The following is a 22,423-nucleotide window of genomic DNA, read 5'->3' on the forward strand; positions in this document are numbered from 1 at the left end:
ACTGGAAACAGAACTGCCATACGACCCAGCAATCCCGCTGCTGGGCATACACACCAAGGAAACCAGAACTGAAAGAGACACGTGTACCCCAATGTTCATCGCAGCACTGTTTGTAATAGCCAGGACATGGAAGCAACCTAGATGTCCATCAGCAGACAAATGGATAAGAAAGCTGTGGTACATATACACAGTGGAGTATTACTCAGCCATTAAAAAGAATACATTTGAATCAGTTCTAATGAGGTGGATGAAACTGGAGCCTATTATACAGAGTGAAGTAAGCCAGAAAGAAAAACACCAATACAGTATACTAACGCATATATATGGAATTTAGAAAGATGGTAACGATAACCCTGTATGCAAGACAGCAGAAGAGACACAGATATATAGTCTTATGGACTCTGTGGGAGAGGGCAAGGGTGGGATGATTTGGGAGAATGGCATTGAAACATGTATACTATCATATGTGAAATGAATCGCCAGTCCAGGTTCATTGCGTGATACTGGATGCTCGGGGCTGGTGCACTGGGATGACCCAGAGGGATGGTATGGGGAGGGAGGTAGGAAGGGGGTTCAGGATGGGGAACATGTATATACCCATGGCAGATTCATGTTGATGTATGGCAAAACCAATACAATATTGTAAAGTAATTAGCCTCCAATTAAAATAAATAAATTTATATTAAAAATAATAATTATAGTTTTTTCTCAAAAATATTGTCACATTAAACAGTAATTGGATGAATGATGCTATTCTTAACATCTCTGAGTAACTGCTATTTTTATGTTCAAAAGTTTCTAGTTACAGATATTAAGTAGAAAAATAAAAACCCAGATAGTTCCAGTATTTAGTGAACTTTTCTGACAGTAATCCTGCTTAAAACAGGGCTTTTCTTGCAAGAGACTATTTGTGAAGCTCCTTGATAACCTTTGTGTATATTCACAGATTGATTCATGGATAGAAAGTGTGGTATTGTGCCCCAAATCTGTTTAAAAGCAATTTTTCATTTATACCATAGCTTATAATGGAAAGGAAAGTTGAAAAAAAAAATCTTATAAGGATGTGATGTAAATCCACCATGTGAGGAGACATAATATTATAACATGAAGTGGCTAGGATGAACATGTCACAACCCCTAACTCCTTATAGTATGCAACTTCAGTCCTGAGCCTTTGAAGAGATGGTCACTTACACAATTACCATTCCTTCTTTGTATCAATCAGAACTTTCCTTGAGGATGTTACATACAACTATCACCTAAATATAAGTGGGTTGCTAAGCATATGCCAACAGACAAGAACAGACACCCAACAGTGGGATTGCAGAAGCACAACTCTGCACTCTTATTCAGAAGTGCTATATATCAGCTTTACATTTGGTTTTCATTCAGCACAGAACACAAATGTTTATCCCAAAGGCACTTGTTTGGGGGAGAAAAAGAGCCAAAGCATTAATTTTCAAAAGCTTAGGGACCTTTTTAAAGTGTCAAAAATATTTCAAATAAAGGTTCAGGTTAAGGAAGGTTTTTTTGGTTTGTTTATTTTGTTTTGTTTTTACCGTTTTATGAAGCTTCACATCTCAATTTAGTTTAGTAGCTAAATACAGAAATCCCAATCTGGTGGTATTTAATGCCAGTTATTTAACTGAAAAAGTTTAGACAGAACTTTGCTTTTACACAGAGTACCTCTGGAAAGTCAATTATTTTAAAAAGTTTTGTCTTACACAGGTCTGCCTCTCTTGAAATGGATTATTAGATTCACCCTTATATCAAGCCTCAACAAGGTCTTACAATTAAAAATAACAAATCATTATCACCTAGCATCTGTTAGGATAGCTTTTATCAAAAAGGCAAGAAATAACAAATGGTGGCAAGAATGTGGAGAAAGGGGATCTCTTGTACACTGTTAGTGGGAATGTAAATTGGTGCAGCCACTATGGAACACAGTATAGTCCTTTCTCAAAAAATTAAAAATAGAACTGCCATATGATCCAGCAATCCCACTTCTGAGTATATACCCAAAAGTAACAATATCAGTATCTCAAAGAGATTTCTCTACTGCCATGTTCATTACAGCATTACTCACAATAGTCAAGATATGGAAATGATCTAAGTGTCTATCAACAGAAGAAAATATTAAGAAGATATGAGATACAAGCACACACACATATATAAACATTATTTAGTCATGAGTAAGAAGAAAATCCTACCATTTGTAACAACATGGATGAACCTACAGGACTTTACTCTAAGTGTAGCTAGATAAAGACAAACCCTGTGTGATTTCACTTATATGTGGAATCTAACAGAAGAAAAGGTCACACTCATGGAAATAGAGGTAGAATGGTGGTTATCAGGCACTGAGGGATGGAGGAAATAAGAGAGGTGCTAGTCAAATGGCACAAGTCCTCACTTATAAGTAAGTAATGGGGATCTAATGAACAGCATAGTAACTATAGTTAATAATACTGTATTGTATAAATAATTGACATTTGTTGAGAGTAGATCTTATCTACTTAAGAGTAGAGTAGAGAGTAGATCTTATTGAAGTTAATGAACCAGATTCTTATCATACACACACACAAAAAATGGTGACTATCTTAGGTCAGAGATACGTTAATTAACAATAGTGGTAATTATTTCATAATGTATCTATATAAAGTTATCATGTTGTATACTTTAAATATATACACATTTATTTGTCAATTATACTTCAATAACGAAGAAGAAAAATTTTTAAATAATTTTGAAAACAACAATAATTTCTGAATATCTCATGCTTTTCAGTAATTTAGGGGATTTAAACTGTCAAACTGAGTGAATCTTAGAAAGTTACCAAATACTGAATGTTATGCAATTACCAAACGCTTTATCATCTACTTATCTTTTTAACTTCCAAATTTATCTGTATTCATATGAAAAAGAACTAAAAGGCAATGCTAAAATATGAACTCTGTGTTGCAATTCAGTTTACAGTACTAAATTTTTAAAATTCATTAAATATAGCAGTTAAATATAATCCAGATCAAAGTATTTTGAGGAGTTTATGCAGAACCATAGGCTTCATGTAGAACAAAAAAATCTGTTTAAATAATAGTCTGAGTAGAAGCTTCTTCACTGTAAAACCAAGTACAGTACAAAAATAAGCAGGCCAAAGCAGACAAACAGATTCCAAGCAAACTTGGAACTGTGAATACTATTCTTTAATAATTTAGTAAGGTCTTCAAAACTAACATATTTCATCCCATCCATTCAGTTCAGTTCAGTTCAGTTCAGTCGCTCAGTCATGTCCAACTCTTTGCGACCCCATGAATCACAGCACACCAGGCCTCCCTGTCCATCACCAACTCCCGGAGTTCACTCAAATTCATGTCCATCGAGTCGGTGATGCCATCCAGCCATAAAAGATGGCTATTTGTTCCTTTCCTCCTTCCCACATTCTTCATGTGCTCACTTACTGATGCGTTACTTAATAAGACATGACCAACCAAAGTGATTCAATCCTATAAAACATGTTATTCAAATACCCATCAAAGTTAATGAACGGCTCATGTGTAGAAATGCTGTTACCCTCCCTGAAAACCCCATTCATTCCCACACCATTCACTTCCAGATCGCTATCTCTGCTCTCTCCCCCAGCTGCCTGTTTCACATTTTCACCTATCTGTTGTCCTTAGAACTTCAAACACAATGCATTTTAAAAGCAAATTTATTTATCTCTGTCCTTGGATTGTTACACTGTTATCTTGACTATTTCTGGAAATATTCCACTACAATAACCTCGGGGTTATTTTAAATTTTCAATCACTGATGCTAGAAACTGTGTGGATATGAGTAAATGGTTAAACTTCTAAAGTGAGACCTCTGTGTTCCCTCTTTTTCTAATTTCTTAAATATTATTTTTATTTATTTATTTGGTTGTGTCAGGTCTTAGTTGCAGCACATTGGATCGGGGTACATGGGGTTAGATGCCCTGACGCATGTGGGATCTTAGCTCTCCAACAGGGATCAAACCAGCGACCCCTGTATTGGAAGGTAGATAATTGCTGGACCACCAGAGAACTCCTGTTTCCTCTTATATTTATCCCCTACTTTCCCATCCCTATGTCACCATCCTACTAGCTGTCACAAAATTTACAGAAACTTCTAACTGATGGTTCCTTTTCTGAGAGAAGGGATAGGCTAGAATCCCCTTGCTATTCAAATGCATCATTCACACCACTACTAGATGAATCTTTTTAACATAATTCTGAACAATCCCTAATTGAAGGACTGAGTAAAGTCTAAAATTAGCCCTTTATAACAGACCATCCGGCCATCTATCCCTTTCCTTTTTCTGACTTGTCAAGTATATATAAATTGACCCTTGAACAGTAATAGGGGTTAGGGGCACCAACCCTACACAGTGGAAAATCCATATATAACTTTAGAGTAGGTCCTCCATATCCAAAGTTGCACATTCACAGGTACAAGCAACTATGGATCATACAATACTACAGTTTTAATTTGGTGGGAAAATCCATGTAGAAGTGAATTTGTATTCATACCAAGGTTGTTCAAGAGTCAGCTATAATCCATCTAACACAGATTGCTCACCATTCAACAATCATCTTCAACACACCTCTTACAAACTTTTTTGCTGGAAAGATTTCATGGGCTTATAACTCCTCTTTTTCACACTCTCACCTCTTTAAATCTTATTAATGCTTCAAGAATTAGCTCTGGGGCTACTCAAAGATGCTTAATGTAGTACTCTATGAAACTCACATGCAACAGGGATTAATTTATGTTTCAAAATCATGAAGACGCTACAAGGAAACCTCTCAACTCCAGGTACTATATGGAGAAGTAGTGTGATATTTGATTGTGGGAAACAGTCAGAAAGAAAAATCTTTTGAGTAATGAAGCAAAGTCTCCCAGGTAGAAATCTAATCAGAAGTTATTCTTATTTTCTCCTAACATTAGGGAAGTTAAAAAAAAAATCCTCCCCAATGCAGCTGCAGTAAACATTTTTTTCTGGAGGCATTATCATGCATTTTGAAGAGTGCAGAAAGGACTATCTCCCAGCATTGTGCAATTATGTGTAGCAACAAATAGACACAGAAATAGCTAGTGCAGTCGAAGTTGATGTGTCCTAGAGACCGAACATTAACCAATTGCATGCAAATAAACTAAAAATTCTTTTCAATTAGTGTAGCACTCTATTCTACAAGAAAGAGACCAGTACAACATAAAAAAGCCTGATTCCGTCTGAGATACAGCAAGAAACTAAATGATGATGCAGAAGCAGAACAAAGAAATTATTCTAACAACTACTGACTATGGATTTTGCTCATAATCCACTGACAAAGGATTGGTAAACCAGGCTCACATTATAGTATTTCCAATTACACTGCAAAACTATTGAAGAACTATAGACATATCTATAAATGTCTTAACTTTAGGTCTCAAATACTAAATTAAAGCAGAATTTAATCTTTTCTTATTCTTCCTATAATTTGACAAACTACACAATTTCTTATTTAATAATAAAAAACATTTACATAAAGAGTATTTGTAAAATTCTATGGTAAAGCAAGTTTTACATTTTTTTTTTTTACTATTCTGAGCACTTGGGATTTTCAAGATGGAGATGAAAGCATGTTTGTAACTGGTTTAAATGAAGCAGCAGAGGGATGTTAAAAACGAATTCCCAGTTCCTGATCTTGTATCATTAATGACAACTCTAAAGACAGCATTAGCATTAGCGTTAGCATTAGCTGTCTGGGGAGGCCTTACAAATAGCTGTGAAAGAAGAGAAGGGAAAAGCAAAGGAGAAAAGGAAAGATATAAGCATCTGAATGCAGAGTTCCAAAGAATAGCAAGAAGAGATAAGAAAGCCTTTCTCAGTGATCAATGCAAAGAAATAGAGGAAAACAACAGAATGGAAGGGGCTAGAGATCTCTTCAAGAAACTTAGAGGTACCAAGGGAACATTTCACGCAAAGATGGGCTTGATAAAGGACAGAAATGGTATGGACCTAACAGAAGCAGAAGATATTAAGAAGAGGTGGCAAGAATACACAGAAGAACTGTACAAAAAAGATCTTCATGACCAAGATAATCACGATGGTGTGATCACTCGCCTAGAGCCAGACATCCTGGAATGTGAAGTCAGGTGGGCCTTAGAAAGCATCACTACTGTCTTGATGACTGTGGCTTTGTAGTAGAGCCTGAAGTCAGGCAGGTTGATTCTTCCAGTTCCATTCTTCTTTCTCAAGATTGCTTTGGCTATTCGAGGTTTTTTGTATTTCCTTACAAATTGTGAAATTATTTGTTCTAGCTCTGTGAAAAAACCAATACAGTATTATAAAGCAAAATAAAGTAAAACTAAAAATTAAAAAAAAAAAAGAAAGAAAGCATCACTACGAACAAAGCTAGCAGAGGTGATGGAATTCCAGTGGAGCTATTTCAAATCCTGGAAGATGATGCTGTGAAAGTGCTGCACTCAATATGCCAGCAAGTTGGAAAACTCAGCAGTGATCACAGGACTGGAAAAGGTCAGTTTTCATTCCAATCACAAAGAAAGGAAATGCCAAAGAATGCCCAAACTACCGCACGATTGCACTCATCTCACACGCTAGTAAAGCAATGCTCAAAATTCTCCAAGCTAGGCTTCAGCAACACGTGGACTGTGAATTTCCAGATGTTCAAGATGGTTTTTAAAAAGGCAGAGGAATCAGAGATCAAATTGCCAACATCCACTAGATCATGGAAAAAGCAAGAGAGTTCCAGAAAAACATCTATTTCTGCTTTATTGACTATGCCAAAGCCTTTGACTGTGTGGATCACAATAAACTGTGGAAAATTCTGAAAGAGATGGGAATACCAGACCACCTGACTTGCCTCTTGAGAAATCTGTATGCAGGTCAGGAAGCAACAGTTAGAACTGGACATGGAACAACAGACTGGTTCCAAATAGGAAAAGGAGTGCATCAAGGCTGTATATTGTCACCCTGCTTATTTAACTTCTATGCAGAGTACATCATGAGAAACGCTGGGCTGGAAGAAGCACAAGCTGGAATCAAAATTTCCGGGAGAAATATCAATAACCTCAGATATGCAGATGACACCACCCTTATGGCAGAAGCTGAAGAAGAACTAAAAAGCCTCTTGATGAAAGTGAAAGAGGAGAGTGAAAAAGTTGGCTTAAAGCTCAACATTCAGAAAATGAAGATCATGGCATCAGGTCCCATCACTTCATGGGAAATAGATGGGGAAACAGTGGAAACAGTGTCAGACTTTATTTTGGGGGGCTCCAAAATCACAGCAGATGGTGACTGCAGCCATGAAATTAAAAGACGCTTACTCCTTGGAAGGAAAGTTATGACCAACCTAGACAGTATATTTAAAAGCAGAGACATTACTTTGCCAACAAAGGTCCATCTAGTCAAGACTATGGTTTTTCCAGTAGTCACGTATGGATGTGAGAATTGGACTGTGAAGAAGGCTGAGCGCCAAAGAATTGATGCTTTTGAACTGTGGTGTTGGAGAAGACTCTTGAGAGTCCCTTGGCTGCAAGGAGATCCAACCAATCCATTCTGAAGGAGATCAGCCCTGGCATTTCTTTGGAGGGAATGATGCTAAAGCTGAAGCTCCAGTACTTTAGCCACCTCATGCGAAGAGTTGACTCATTGGAAAAACTCTGATGCTGGGAGGGATTGGGGGCAGGAGGAGAAGGGGATGACAGAGGATGAGAAGGCTAGATGTCATCACTGACTCGATGGATGTGAGTCTGAGTGAACTCCGGGAGTTGGTGATGGATAGGGAGGCCTGGCGTGCTCGATTCATGGGGTCGCACAGAGTCGGACACGACTGAGTGAATGAACTGAACTGAACTGAAAGACAGCATGGTATGAGAGAACTAGGTGCCATTTTGAATTTGGTGTTCTGGAAGGCACATTCTTTTTTGTTTCTCTTTTCTGCCTCAGAAATGACATTAACTTGATAAGATAAAGCTGCTGCTGCTACTGCTGCTAAGTCACTTCAGTCGTGGCCGACTCTGTGTGACCCCATAGATGGCAATCTACCAGGCTCCCCCATCACTGGGATTCTCCAGGCAAGAACACTGGAGTGGGTTGCCATTTCCTTCTCCAGTGCATGAAAGTGAAAAGTCAAAGTGAAGTCACTCAGTCATGTCCAACTCTTAGCAACCTCATGGACTGCAGCCCACCTACATTTGATAAAAGAAGGCACAGGCAGGCATGACAGTCACATCCTTGGTGTTTTAAACTTGGAGAATTTCCAGTATTTCCATAGGATAACTGCAGGGCATTCAGGACCTGTACTTAAACTCTCAAACAGTCAACAACTGTAAGGCTGCCAACAAACTGTCTTTTCTGGTAGCAGCTGTGTCTGCTGTCACTAGTTTCTTTCACGTAATTGTAGTAGACCCATAGCAAGCATTTTTTTGATCTGGGGTATTAACAGATCACTGCAGGGGACATATGAATGGGAGCGAAAACTCCTTTATTAGACAACTGAAGGAAGCAGGAGGAGTGGAAAATTAAAAGGCATGCTTTATCAGCTATATTAGAAAATTATATTTACTTGAGAACTATTTTATTTCTAATTCAGTTGTTCAGTCTTTATTCCATGCTTTCAGGTGAGAATGAGGCATGAATAAGCAAATAACTACATGTTGTTTCACATGTAAGTTGCTGTCTCTCCAACCACCATCAGTTTGCACTCTGCCTCCACTCTCTCCCTCTCTGCATTTACAATATGAATCCAATCTCTTCCAAAGCATTGGCAGCTCTTGCCATTTGAAGGCCAAAAGGTTTTAAGAGGTCACTGAGGTTCTGTAGTAAACATGAAAAAGAAAAAGAAAAAGAAAAGACAACTGGCTTATTTTATCCATGGTATTCATTAATAGTTTACCCTCTTATTTTTTATTCCCCTTTAACTTTCTCCATCTATCCTCTTCTATCTATCCTGAATGGAAAATGAAGTAGCATTTGATCAATAAAGCAGGTTGAAAAAGTGAAGATTAGAGTATCCTGTACAAGGGAGACGACAAAGAAATAAGAATGGTTCTCCATGTTTAAGTCCTCAAAACAGTCCTAACATCCAAATTCATGTTTTGGAAACTGAAACTGTAAACACATATGAAACAGAGAGAAGCAATCCATCTTCAGTGGCTCACAAACTACCTTCAGGATTCCAAACAAAATAGATACAGAAACAATCATTTCTACTTCCTTAACTTTTTCCCCAGGTCCAGACTATGTTTGTTTGTTTTTTTTTAACTTTTATTTATACCTTATTTTACTTTACAATACTATATTGGTTTTGCCATACATTGACATGAATCCACCACGTGTGTACATGCGTTCCCAAACATGAATCCCCCTCTCAATCCCCCTCTCACCTCCCTCCCCATAACATCTCTCTGGGTCATCACCGTGCACCAGCCCCAAGCATGCTGTATCCTGCGTCAGACATAGACTGGCAATTTGAATCTTACATGAGAGTATACATGTTACAATGCCATTCTCCCAAATCATCCCAACCTCTCCCTCTCCCTCTGAGTCCAAAAGTCCGTTATACACATCTGTGTCTTTTTTGCTGTCTTGCATACAAGGTCGTCATTGCCATCTTTCTAAATTCCATATATATGTGTTAGTATACTGTATTGGTGTTTTTCTTTCTGGCTTACTTCACTCTGTATAATCGGCTCCAGTTTCATCCATCTCATCAGAACTGATTCAAATGAATTCTTTTTAATGGCTGAGTAATACTCCATTGTGTATATGTACCACAGCTTTCTTATCCATTCATCTGCTGATGGACATCTAGGTTGTTTCCATGTCCTGGCTATTATAAACAGTGCTGCAATGAACATTGGGGTACATGTGTCTCTTTCAATTCTGGTTTCCTCGGTGTGTGTGTCCAGCAGTGGGATTGCTGGGTCATAAGGCAGTTCTAGTTGCAATTTTTAAAGGAATCTCCACACTGTTCTCCAAAGTGGCTGTACTAGTTTGCATTCCCACCAACAGTGTAAGAGGGTTCCCTTTTCTCCACACCCTCTCCAGCATTTATTGCTTACAGATTTTTGGATCGCAGACATTCTGACGGTGTGAAGTGGTACCTCATTGTGGTTTTGATTTGCATTTCTCTAATAATGAGTGATGTTGAGCATCTTTTCATGTGTTTGTTAGCCATCCGTATGTCTTCTTTGGAGAAATGTCTATTTAGTTCTTTGGCCCATTTTTTGATTGGGTCGTTTATTTTTCTGGAATTGAGCTGCATAAGTTGCTTGTATATTTTTGAGATTAGTTGTTTGTCAGTTGCTTCATTTGCTATTATTTTCTCCCATTCAGAAGGCTGTCTTTTCACCTTGCTTATATTTTCCTTTGTTGTGCAGAAGCTTTTAATTTTAATTAGATCCCATTTGTTTATTTTTGCTTTTATTTCCAGAATTCTGGGAGGTGGATCATAGAGGATCCTGCTGTGATTTATGTCAGAGAGTGTTTTGCCTATATTCTCCTCTAGAAGTTTTATAGTTTCTGGTCTTACATTTAGATCTTTAATCCATTTTAAGTTTATTTTTGTGTGCGGTGTTAGAAAGTGATCTAGTTTCATTCTTTTACAAGTGGTTGACCAGTTTTCCCAGCACCACTTGTTAAAGAGATTGTCTTTATGCCGCTGTATATTCTTGCCTCCTTTTGTCAAAGATAAGGTGTCCATATGTGTGTGGATTTATCTCTGGGCTTTCTATTTTGTTCCATTGATCTATATTTCTGTCTTTGTGCCAGTACCATACTGTCTTGATGACTGTGGCTTTGTAGTAGAGCCTGAAGTCAGGCAGGTTGATTCCTCCAGTTCCATTCTTCTTTCTCAAGATCGCTTTGGCTATTCGAGGTTTTTTGTATTTCCATTCAAATCTTGAAATTATTTGTTCTAGCTCTGTAAAAAATATGGCTGGTAGCTTGATAGGGATTGCATTGAATTTGTAAATTGCTTTGGGTAGTGTACTCATTTTCACTATATTGATTCTTCCGATCTATGAACATGGTATATTTCTCCATCTATTAGTGTCCTCTTTGATTTCTTTCATCAGTGTTTTATAGTTTTCTATGTATAGGTCTTTAGTTTCTTTAGGTAGATATATTCCTAAGTATTTTAATCTTTTCGTTGCAATGGTGAATGGAATTGTTTCCTTAATTTCTTTTTCTACTTTCTCATTATTAGTATATAGGAATGCAAGGGATTTCTGTGTGTTGATTTTATATCCTGAAACTTTACTATATTCACTGATTAGCTCTAGTAATTTTCTGGTGGAGTCTTTAGGGTTTTCTATGTAGAGGATCATGTCATCTGCAAACAGTGAAAGTTTTACTTCTTCTTTTCCAATTTGGATTCCTTTTATTTCTTTTTCTGCTCTGATTGCTGTGGCCAAAACTTCCAGAACTATGTTGAATAGTAGCGGTGACAGTGGGCACCCTTGTCTTGTTCCTGACTTTAGGGGAAATGCTTTCAATTATTCACCATTGAGGATAATGTTTGCTGTGGGTTTGTCATATATAGCTTTTATTATGTTGAGGTATGTTCCTTCTATTCCTGCTTTCTGGAGAGTTTTTACCATAAATGGATGTTGAATTTTGTCAAAGGCCTTCTCTGCATCTATTGAGATAATCATATGGCTTTTATTTTTCAATTTGTTAATGTGGTGAATTACATTGATTGATTTGTGGATATTGAAGAATCCTTGCATCCCTGGGATAAAGCCCACTTGGTCATGGTGTATGATCTTTTTAATGTGTTTTTGGATTCTGATTGCTAGAATTTTGTTGAGGATTTTTGCATCTATGTTCATCAGTGATATTGGCCTGTAGTTTTCTTTTTTTGTAGTATCTTTGTCAGGTTTTGGTATTAGGGTGATGGTGGCCTCATAGAATGAGTTTGGAAGTTTACCTTCCTCTGCAATTTTCTGGAAGAGTTTGAGTAGGATAGGTGTTAGCTCTTCTCTAAATTTTTGGTAGAATTCAGCTGTGAAGCCGTCTGGACCTGGGCTTTTGTTTGCTTGAAGATTTCTCATTACAGTTTCAATTTCCGTGCTTGTGATGGGTCTGTTAAGATTTTCTATTTCTTCCTGGTTCAGTTTTGGAAAATTGTACTTTTCTAAGAATTTGTCCATTTCTTCCACGTTGTCCATTTTATTGGCATATAACTGCTGATAGTAGTCTCTTATGATCCTTTGTATTTCTGTGTTGTCTGTTGTGATCTCTCCATTTTCATTTCTAATTTTATTGATTTGATTTATTATCTGTGGTTGTTGTTCAGTCACAGTCACATTCGACTCTTTGCGACCCCATGGACTGCTGCACACTAGGCTTCCCTGTCCTTCACTGTCTCCCGGAATTTGCTCAAACTCATGTCCACTGAGTCAGTGATGCTATCTAGCCATCTCATCCTCTGTTGCCTCCTTCTCCTTCTGCCCCCAATCTTTCCCAGTATCAGGGTCTTTTCCAATGACTCAGCTTTTTGCATGAGGTGGCCAAAGTGGAGCTTCAGCTTCAGCATCAGTCTTTCCAACGAATATTCAGGATTAATCTCCTTAAGGATTGACTAGTTTGATCTCCTTGCATTCCAAGGGACTCTCAAGAGTCTTCTCCAGCACCACAATTTGAAAAAATCAATTCTTCAGTACTCAGCCTTCTTTATGTTTTATTATGCTTCCCTCCAAAATAACCAATCCTATCAAGGACAAACTCTAAAAGTACCCACACTCCAATATTAATTCTCTGCTCCTAGTCATTAATCAAAACTTAAAACACTGAGTTTGAGCTCAGCTGACATTGCTTTGTGATCTTGCTAAAATAACTGATATTAAACATGTTTCAAAGGGAACAACCACAAGCTCAGCCTGGAAGGTGGAAATACAAGAGGCACATGGACTGGACTATCTGATTATGACTGAATCTCTATCAAAGGCCTCTAGCAATTGGAAGAACACCTTGTTATGCTGCTTTAACTCAGGGTTAAAAAATCATTTCCTGCATCACACGGAACAAGTGCCTAAACAGGTAGCATCTGCTATTACAGGCAAATGCCAGGAGGGATTATTCTGGTGGAAATTTTCAGCCCAAGAATATCCAAGGGTTTATGGCATTTCTAAATGAAATATTCACATAAAGCTTAGACTTTAGCAGAAAATAAAAACCAGGTAAATCATACCAGAGGGAACAGTCAGAATAAAACTTAAAGCAAAATATTTTCTAACATCTGCAGTCAAGTGCTCTGCTGGAAAATGTGAAAGATGGATTCCCTCTGGTAGCAAATGAGAAATGCAGTAGATGTATTTACAACATTCTGTATATATTCATTGGAACATATGGCTCAATGAATTATTCTACATGATAAATCTCCACTGAGGAAGCCTGCTACCCACTAAGGCCCTGAACCTTCTGCAAGTGGCAAAACCTCCTGCCAAGTGGTGTCATTCAGAAGAACAGAGGGCAAGACAAAATAAATTGCATGCAGCATTGGTTATTTGAGAATGTTCCTATAATCTACATAAAGCAAGGGGAGATGAGTCTGTCTGACTTCATCTCAAAGTTCCTTGAGCAGGGGTGGAGAGAGGGTGGGCAATGTTGTTGTTGTTTTTTTTTTTTTTTTCCAGTCATTGATTACAGGGAAAGCAGGTAGTATTTAGTAGGCAGACTCTGATTTCCAGACATATCCCAATCTGCTTCCATCTATCTGGCTTTGGAGATTTCTGGACCCCTTCCAATATGCTCTTGGCTCTGTGGCCTGATTATCCTCAGCTGTGTTAATGAACAAGATGTGCTGATTTACATAGGAGACACACTCTCAATGAGGAGTTCCTTTGTTTATGTCTTTCTATACCTCATTGGGAACATGATGCTCTCTACTGAGTTATATCAGAGCAAGGGATTTGCAGACACTGGATGTAGGCTGTGAGAAAGACAAGGCACAACTTCCGTGGGACTAAAGCAGCAATCAGTTCTGCTCAGAATCCAAGGCCAGATTTTATACAAATAATGTCTTTATAGTAAAACTGTAGTAAGGAGTTCTTGTATAGTCCTAAGTAAACTATGTGAAGTAAGAAGTATCACTATTCCTGGTTCACAGCTCAGAGTCAGATGGTCAAGTGCTCATGCTAAGCAGGAGCTTCACCTCAGATCTGTTTCCATGTCTAAAGTCACATTTTATATACATAGTGGTCACTTGGATATTAAGGAATTAAAGTGCTACACAAGTTACAGTGCTTGAAAAAAGCTACCTCTAGACATAGAGGTTTACCAAGGAGTTACTATCAAGACAACTATAGAAAAACTGAAAAGTTATACATTTAAATCTAATTACTAACCACTGAATCCATTTAAAAGGGAGAGGTTAAAAACTCTATTTTTAGGTGTAAACAAAAAAAATTGGTATAGCAAGTAAGTTTATTGATCATGTTTGCAAAATTGTGTTCTCGTCAAACAAGAAAACTTTAATAGAAATGAAAAATTATAATCATCAGAATCATGCTATCTTGTAAAAAATGACAAATTTATGTGTTTTTTAATTTAAAAATAGTTTATTAAAGATCAGATTCCAAAAAAATAAAACCTAAATTCTACCTAGGTAACACAGAAAATTCTGAAAGTGAGGCTTGCATAATAATCTGGTAAGGAGCAACCCCAAATTCGAATCTAAAAAATGAAGTACAATATATCACTCCCTCTACACCATTCCCCCTAACTGATACTATCAGGAATCAGAATTAACCAGGTGATTATCACTACACTAGCATCATCCCAACACATGCTTGTTTTACTAGTACATGTAAATAGGTGATTTTGAGTGACAAGTGTGTCTATATGTGTGCTACTCTGTGTGTGATTATAGTAAATCACTGAAGTCTTCAGTCTTTGGGGGAATTGGTCAGAAGCTCAGCATTGTTTACTTGATGTCTTCAGAACAGCTTCCATACCCATGAAGCATCTTGCCCACGAAAGCACTAAGGTGAAACAGTGAGCTCAACTGTCTCCAGCTGAGTATAGATTTTCTTTGATGACCTAAAGTCATTTACAAAGATTATCAATTCCTAACGTTTAGATATGTGGCTCAAGTGGAATGAGCTAATTTTAAAAATCATCCTGAGAATATTATCTAAATAAAGGACCACAAAAGAAAATAATGTATCTATTGATAGATAAATGCAATGAACTTGGATTTCTAAAGGAATGTATTTAAAAAAAAAAAATTGGAAGGAAGGTCTCAGACAAAAACAGACAAAACACATTATCACAAACCTGGGAGGGGAAACTATAATTGTTGTTGTTCGGTCACTAAGTTGTGTGTGACTCTCTGAGACTCCAAGGACTGCAACATGCCAGGCTCCCTTGTTCTTCACTATCTCCTGGAGTTTGCTCAGATTCATGTCCATTGAGTCAGTGATGCTATCTAACCATCTCATCCTCTGCTGCCCCCTTCTCCTTCTTGCCTTCAACCTTTCCCAGCATCAGGGTCTTTTCTAAGCAGTTGACTCTTTGCATAAGGATAGAATTAGAATGGCTAAAGCCCTACAGTAAGGCTTTAAAATAAAAAACTAAAAATTCTTAAAAGATATCATAAAATATATTGCTTACGAGAATAAGATTTTATGACAGACCTGATTCTAAATATGACTTGTTTTTTTTAATTATGAGGTTTTGACAAAGATACCTAATTTCTTTTATTTTTGGTTTCTGCATTTGTAAAATAAAAACAATAATACTTATACATTGGATTGTTGCAATATTGAATGAAAAAATATAGATAAAACAGTTCCAAAATAAATAGTTTCATAACTTCTACAGTTAGCACACACTGAACATTTGCTTTATTTAAGTGCTTGGGAAAAGGGAAGTTATAGCCTCAAAGTATAAGTTATATGATATAATGATAATGCGAGCAGAAAAAAGTAAAGCTATTCAATTTCTATTTTGTTTCCACTTCTTTAATAAAAAGAGTAATGCTGAAATTGGAAAGGAAAGAACAACTTGGTTACCAGAGGACAGGAGTCTAAAGCAGATAAGGAGATGATAAGAGAAAGCCAAGGTGCTTTAAACCAACCTTTAGACTCAAGCACAAACATGCTTGTGAAGCGTATGCAAGGGCAGTGAGAGAATATTCACATACAATTGGAATGGCTATTGGCAAATATTTAGACAATAAGATAAGGTGCAGAAAAACAGCAACGTCAAAATTCTCCCCAGTTTTTAAATGTGAGAGGAAGTGGACTATAAAAATTTTAGCATGATATGCTCTGTTTATCTTTCCCTCCATCTCCCTGCTCTGGCTTTTTGTTATACTTCTGCTCCTCATAGAACTCAGTAATGAATCTATCAGGGTCAGGCTTCCTTTCAGAACCAATCTTTCAAGATGTTATGAACTGAATGTTTGTGTCTCCCAAAATTCATACAATGAAATCTTAACCCTGTGGTGTGAACCTATTAGGAGAAGGGGTCTTTGAGCGTGATTAGGTTATGAGAGTGGAATGAATGGAATTAGCACACTTATGAGAAGAGACCAGAGAGTTTGTTCCTTCTCTCTCTCTGTTTATCACCACGTGAGGATACAAAAAGAAGACAGCAATCTGCAAACCAGGAAGCAGATCCCCTCCAGACACTGGATCTATCAATGTCTTGATCTTGGACTTTCCAGCCTCCAGAACTGTGAGAGATAAGTATTGAAGTCACTCAGTCTTTGGCAATTTACATAGCAGCTCAAGCTAAGACATAAAACATAGATTAACCTCCTACCATTAGGAATTAGAATTGAATTGAGTCCTTTAGGTAGATCCAACCTCTCATGGTCGTTTTTGCTAAGTGTCCTTGTCCCTGCAACCCTCTCTGCTTCCTCTTATCCATATTTGGAAAATTTTGAGAATAAACTTTTAAATGGATGTTTTTATGGACATTTTTCAAATAAAATTAATTACTAGCAACTACAATGGCTCCACTGAGAATAAATCGTGCCATTTTATCTCCTTTGTAACAGAATCTCTATGTTAGTAATAAAGAATAACCTCCACAGAGTAGATATTAATTTCAGAAAGAAATATGACCAATTTTCCTATGATTCTCTAGGAGAAATGGAGGCTGGATGGCAGTAGAATTCAGGGGATTGATTGATGCATGGTGCTTTAGTCACCAAGCCATGTTCGATCTTGTGACCCCACGGACTGTAACCTGCTATGCCTCTCTGTCCATGGGATTCTCCAGGCAAGAATACTGGAGCGGGTTGCCATTTCCTTCTCCGGGGGATCTTCCTGACCCAGGAATCGAACCCAGGTCTCCTGCATTGCAGACAGATTCTTTACAGATTGAGCCACGAGAGAAGCCGGATAGCTACATGAACTATATCCAAACAGTGAATAATACATTGATACAAGCTGAAACATATACTTCACTCTACCCTATTCCTATTTTTATCAATGGTCTGATTAAAACAGATAAGGCATTTTTACTAAACAGACAGGCATTTTTACTAACAGCATAGGTGACTCTAACTTAAGGGATGGATCCATTTATTGGATATAATTAACAATAAACTTAAAAATTCTTGTTGAGCTAGAAGAGTGGATTGTAATAGACAATATGCAACTTCATGGGGAGAAATATAAAGCCCAAATAAGGCTCAAAAAGTCACCTGTACAGTTTCAGAGTGAGAGAGACCTAACACAAGAGCAGTTCTTGTTTTAAAATGACCATCATAAGATAATGGGATATGGCTGCTAAAATAACTCACATTAACTTGAGTTATAGATAAATATCAAAAAAGGAAAGGTATATTTCCATTGTTCTGTGCATTTTCCCCTCCAAATCTGAAATACTGAATTTTGTGCTGGGCTCCATATTTTCAAAAAATATTGACACACTGGAGTTATCCAGAGATTATCAAAAAACAATTGAAAGTGAAAGTGAAGTCGCTCAGTCGTGTCCGACTCTTTGCGACCCCATGGACTATAGCCCACGAGGCTCCTCCATCCATGGATTTTCTAGGCAAAAATACTGGAGTGGGTTGCCATTTCCTTTTCCAGGGGATCTTCCCGACCCACGGATTGAACCCATGTCTCCCGCATTGCAGGCAGACACTTTACCATCTGAGCCACCAGGGAATCAAAAAACAATCGACATTTCTACAAATTATGTCATTTGAGGAATATTGGAATTAACAAACACTAGAAATGTAGACTATAGCAGGAACATAAGAACTACATTCAAATATTTGAAAGATTTCAGAAGGTTAGAATGAACTGAGCAATAGCTCCAAACGTCAGAACTAAAACTATAAGTAATAAGAAGACAAATTCCAGCCCAGTACAATTTCCAGGGAAATAAAATTGTAATGGTTTTGCAAGAGGGTAAGCCCCTCATCCCTGAGATATTCCACCCAGAAGGTGAAATGGCCACTAGCACACATTCAAGCACAAGAGGAGAAGCCATTAGGTGAACTTTTAAAGGTTCCTTCTACTCTTAACCCATGAGACTGTCAGCACTTCACTTTCAAGTGTTATTGTTCCCAATATTTGATTGCAGTAACCAAATTTCTTTTAAATTAGTTTTCTTGCTCTAATAGCCCAAAGCAAAGGTGTATATTTAGAATTAAGAAAGGCCTTTCATGGTATTATCAATAGGTTTTTCTAAATACCAGCCTATCTTTGCAGACAACCCAAAGAATGGAACCGTTGATCATTCATCAGCTGTGACCTCTGGAGTAGTTTCTTTACTTGGAGAAAAATTGAAGTTCCACCCCATCACACTTATACTTGCTTGAGTTCACAACTGCAATATGCCCCTCTAGAGAGAGGTTCATTGTTGGTGTCACGAGCATCGATCGATTGTATCTAAGCTGCTCTCTCAGTGATTACACCGTCCCTCACTCCCCTTAAGTTTCACAGCCCAGAGCACGCCCAGGGCTCACTGCAGGCAGACTCATTCTGATCAGTGCAACACCAGCATAGAGCATACGTTCACAGAGCCAAAGGCAGTCAGGGTCCCAGGGTATTCCAATCATAGACAGAATTTCAGCTTTATTAGGTAACTGTCAAATTTGCCTTGGTGTCTCTTAAAATTTTAAATCAGAAGAAAATATAAATGCAGAGAAACCATGATAAGTTAACTTACCAATCTGTTGTAATAAACATGTGCACTACAATTATACATTATGGAAATCAGATGGAGAGCCCAGAGAGTGATAATAGCGCAAGATATGTGCACATAGTGAGATCATAAAAATCATAAATGTTATGTATCAGGAAGAGTTTTTCTTTTTAAACATCCTGGTCAAGATTCCTGCTCAACATATTTGCGGAGCAACCTACCCTTCTATTTAAAAAATTAATCATTCAAAGGGTAAAATAATGCAAAGGAAGTTTGAAACCCAAAAGGTAATATATACAATGAAAGTAGAGAAAGGAGGGATTACAGTGTGGAAGATGATGCCCATGTATATTTATTGCCTCTACTGAAATCCAGACATGGACTTCATCATCTTAGTTTCTCTAATTTCTTTGTTTCTGTATACAGGTCCTACTGTGTGTTCATTCCAATGTATCTTTCTTTACTCATGAGCTGCAAAAGAGAAAATTCTACATCCAAAGCTGCTTTTTGTATAAGCCTCAGTTTAGGATGGGAGAGAAGGGTAGGGAATGTTTCTTTATAATCTGATGGAAAAATCCTTAGGTAAAGAAATGCATTGTTTAGCAAATAATAGGCTTAAAAGGCTGTTTTATATATGAATAGATAGTTTCCTTGGCAAGACTAGAATAGATTGTGAATGAGGGGGAAAAAAAAACTACAAAATAAGAAAAGGAAAAAAATGAGTTTTCACTAGCTACAAAAAGAGGGTGACAACAGTCGTAAGAATCTGGAAAAGCAGAGGGGATGTGAGGAGTAGGGGAGAAAGCTTAGAAAAAGAGCAGAGGCCGGGACAGGAGGAGGAGAAACAAGACAGTGGGAAGTTTCTGGAGCTGGTTTGGCCACATTCAAGGATGGAGAAGGTTAAAGATCAGGGTCAGTTATCTCTCTGTTATGCTCTGATGAAACACAGCCTTCTTCCAAAACCACTCCTCATCTTCAGTCAAAGTCTATTAACACAATTGTCTTTTGTGAATTTCAAGATGAAAATTGTGGCATAGGAGCTATATTGCCCATTTGTATCAACTCAGAACAGACAGAAGGAAATGGAAAAGATTATAAATGAAAAAGATCAATGGAAAATTCATCAGACTTAACAAAGATTCTGAGAGCCATTGGAAATCTTGATTAGAGCCATTGGAAATTTGAGATGGGTAAGGAACTGAATCAGAGAATTACTGAAACAGGCTGGAAGACTAGAGACACAGAGGCAATCGAGCTCAGGATCAAGCACACTAAAACTGGCTGGTGTTTGACTCTTGGTGATATTCAAGTAGAATGCCTGCTTCAACTCTGTCTCTTAGAGATGCTTTAAGATCTGACATGGGATTGGAGAGGGGATTAGAGCAAGTTGAAGGGGAAAGACTCTGAGTCCCAACCAAAACCAGTCCAATTCTCTATGATTTGCAAGCAAAGATTCTGCATAGTATTTCAGTTCTAATAAGGGCCCATGTATTAATATATAACTATAAATAAACATTTTTAAAGTTTTGATACTACTGCTGAAAATTCCTAAACACTAGCTGAATCAAACTAGAAAGTATTTACAGCTTGTGATATAATTTACAATTCTCCAAAAAGCAGCAGAATGAAGAGAAAAAGAAGAAAGCAGAATGAGGAGAACAGGAGATAGCTGATGGCTAATCAGTAAAATCAAGCTTTATCAGTTTTTAATTCAGTTTTAATTCCATCTTCTTGCCCCAATCTCAGAAGCTGAAATTTCCATCTCATAACCTATGGCATTCTCTGTAGCATCTAGATAAGTAAAGTTCTATTATTCTTCCCACAGTCCTATGAATACTATGCAATACTGCTACCAACACCTCTTCTTCATGAATACATCTAGACTAATGCTCTCCGCCTCACTTAATTAGCTATGACAACATGACTGAGTGCTAGCCAGCAAAATATGTGTGGAAGTATGGTTTTTCCAGTGGTTATGTACGGATGTGAGAGTTGGACTGTGAAGAAAGCTGAGTGCCAAAGAATTGATGCTTTTGAACTGTGGTGTTGGAGAAGACTCTTGAGAATCCCTTGGACTGCAGAGATCCAACCAGTCCATTCTGGAGATCAGCCCTGGCATTTCTTTGGAGGGAGTGATGCTGAAGCTGAAACTCCAGGACTTTGGCCACCTCATGCGAAGAGTTGACTCATTGGAAAAGACTCTGATGCTGGGAGGGATTGGGGGCAGGAGGAGAAGGGGACAACAGAGGATGAGATGGCTGGATGGCATCACTGACTTGATGGACGAGAGTCTGAGTGAACTCCGGGAGTTGGTGATGGACAGGGAGGCCTGGCATGCTGCGATTCATGGGGTCACAGAGAGTCGGACATGACTGAGCGACTGAACTGAACTGAACTGAAACTTCACACTTCTAGGGCTGGCCCATTAAAGTTACCCATGTTCTTTTCCCTACTACTTGCTGGGTGTTAATACCCAGGGCAGCCTAAAAGCTTCAAGATGAAGATGGCAGAGCTTCTATCAGCCTGAGTGTGTGAATGACTGTGTGGATCAAAGCACTTCAACAAACTGGTACCAACTCTATATTTCTGAACCATTAAAACACTTCAGGATTCATTTGTTTTATTTATAAATATACATATGATGCTGACTTGTTATATTAATGATGCTACCTAACTAGTCCATTTTCTTCTTTAACAGGTTAGCAAATCTTCAAAAGTATTTCATGAACAACATCAGTGTTTCTCCAGAGCTGTTAAAGATGACAATGAAATTGGTATTCACTTAGGGCCTATATGTGTATGTGTCTGTTCAGTGGCTCAATTGTGTGTGACTCTTTGCGACCCCATGGATACTAACCTGCCAGGCTTCTTTTTCCATGTGACTTCCCAGGCAAGAATACTGGAGTGGGTTGCCATTTCCTTCTCCAGGGGATCTTCCCAACCCAGGGATCAATAATGAAGTGAAGTGAAGTGAAAGTCATTCAGTCATGTCTGACCCTTTGCAACCCCATAGACTGTATAGTCCACGGAATTCTCCAGGCCAGAATACTGGAGTGGGTAGCCTTTCCCTTCTCCAGGGGATCTTCCCAACCCAGGGATTGAACCCAGGTCTCCCTTATTGCAGACAGATTCTTAACTAGCTGAGCTATCAGGAAAGCCCCAGGGATCGATAGAGAAACCCATAAATGCTAACAAGTGAGCAAAATACAGTAATCTTTTCTGATAAGACTGTGTAGCATAATAAGGTTTTATGGAAGAGCTGAGAATTACCTACTTTAAAAGTTTT

The sequence above is a fragment of the Ovis aries genome, chromosome 17, assembly GCF_016772045.2.
Source record: "Ovis aries strain OAR_USU_Benz2616 breed Rambouillet chromosome 17, ARS-UI_Ramb_v3.0, whole genome shotgun sequence".
Taxonomy (NCBI): Eukaryota; Metazoa; Chordata; class Mammalia; order Artiodactyla; family Bovidae; genus Ovis; species Ovis aries.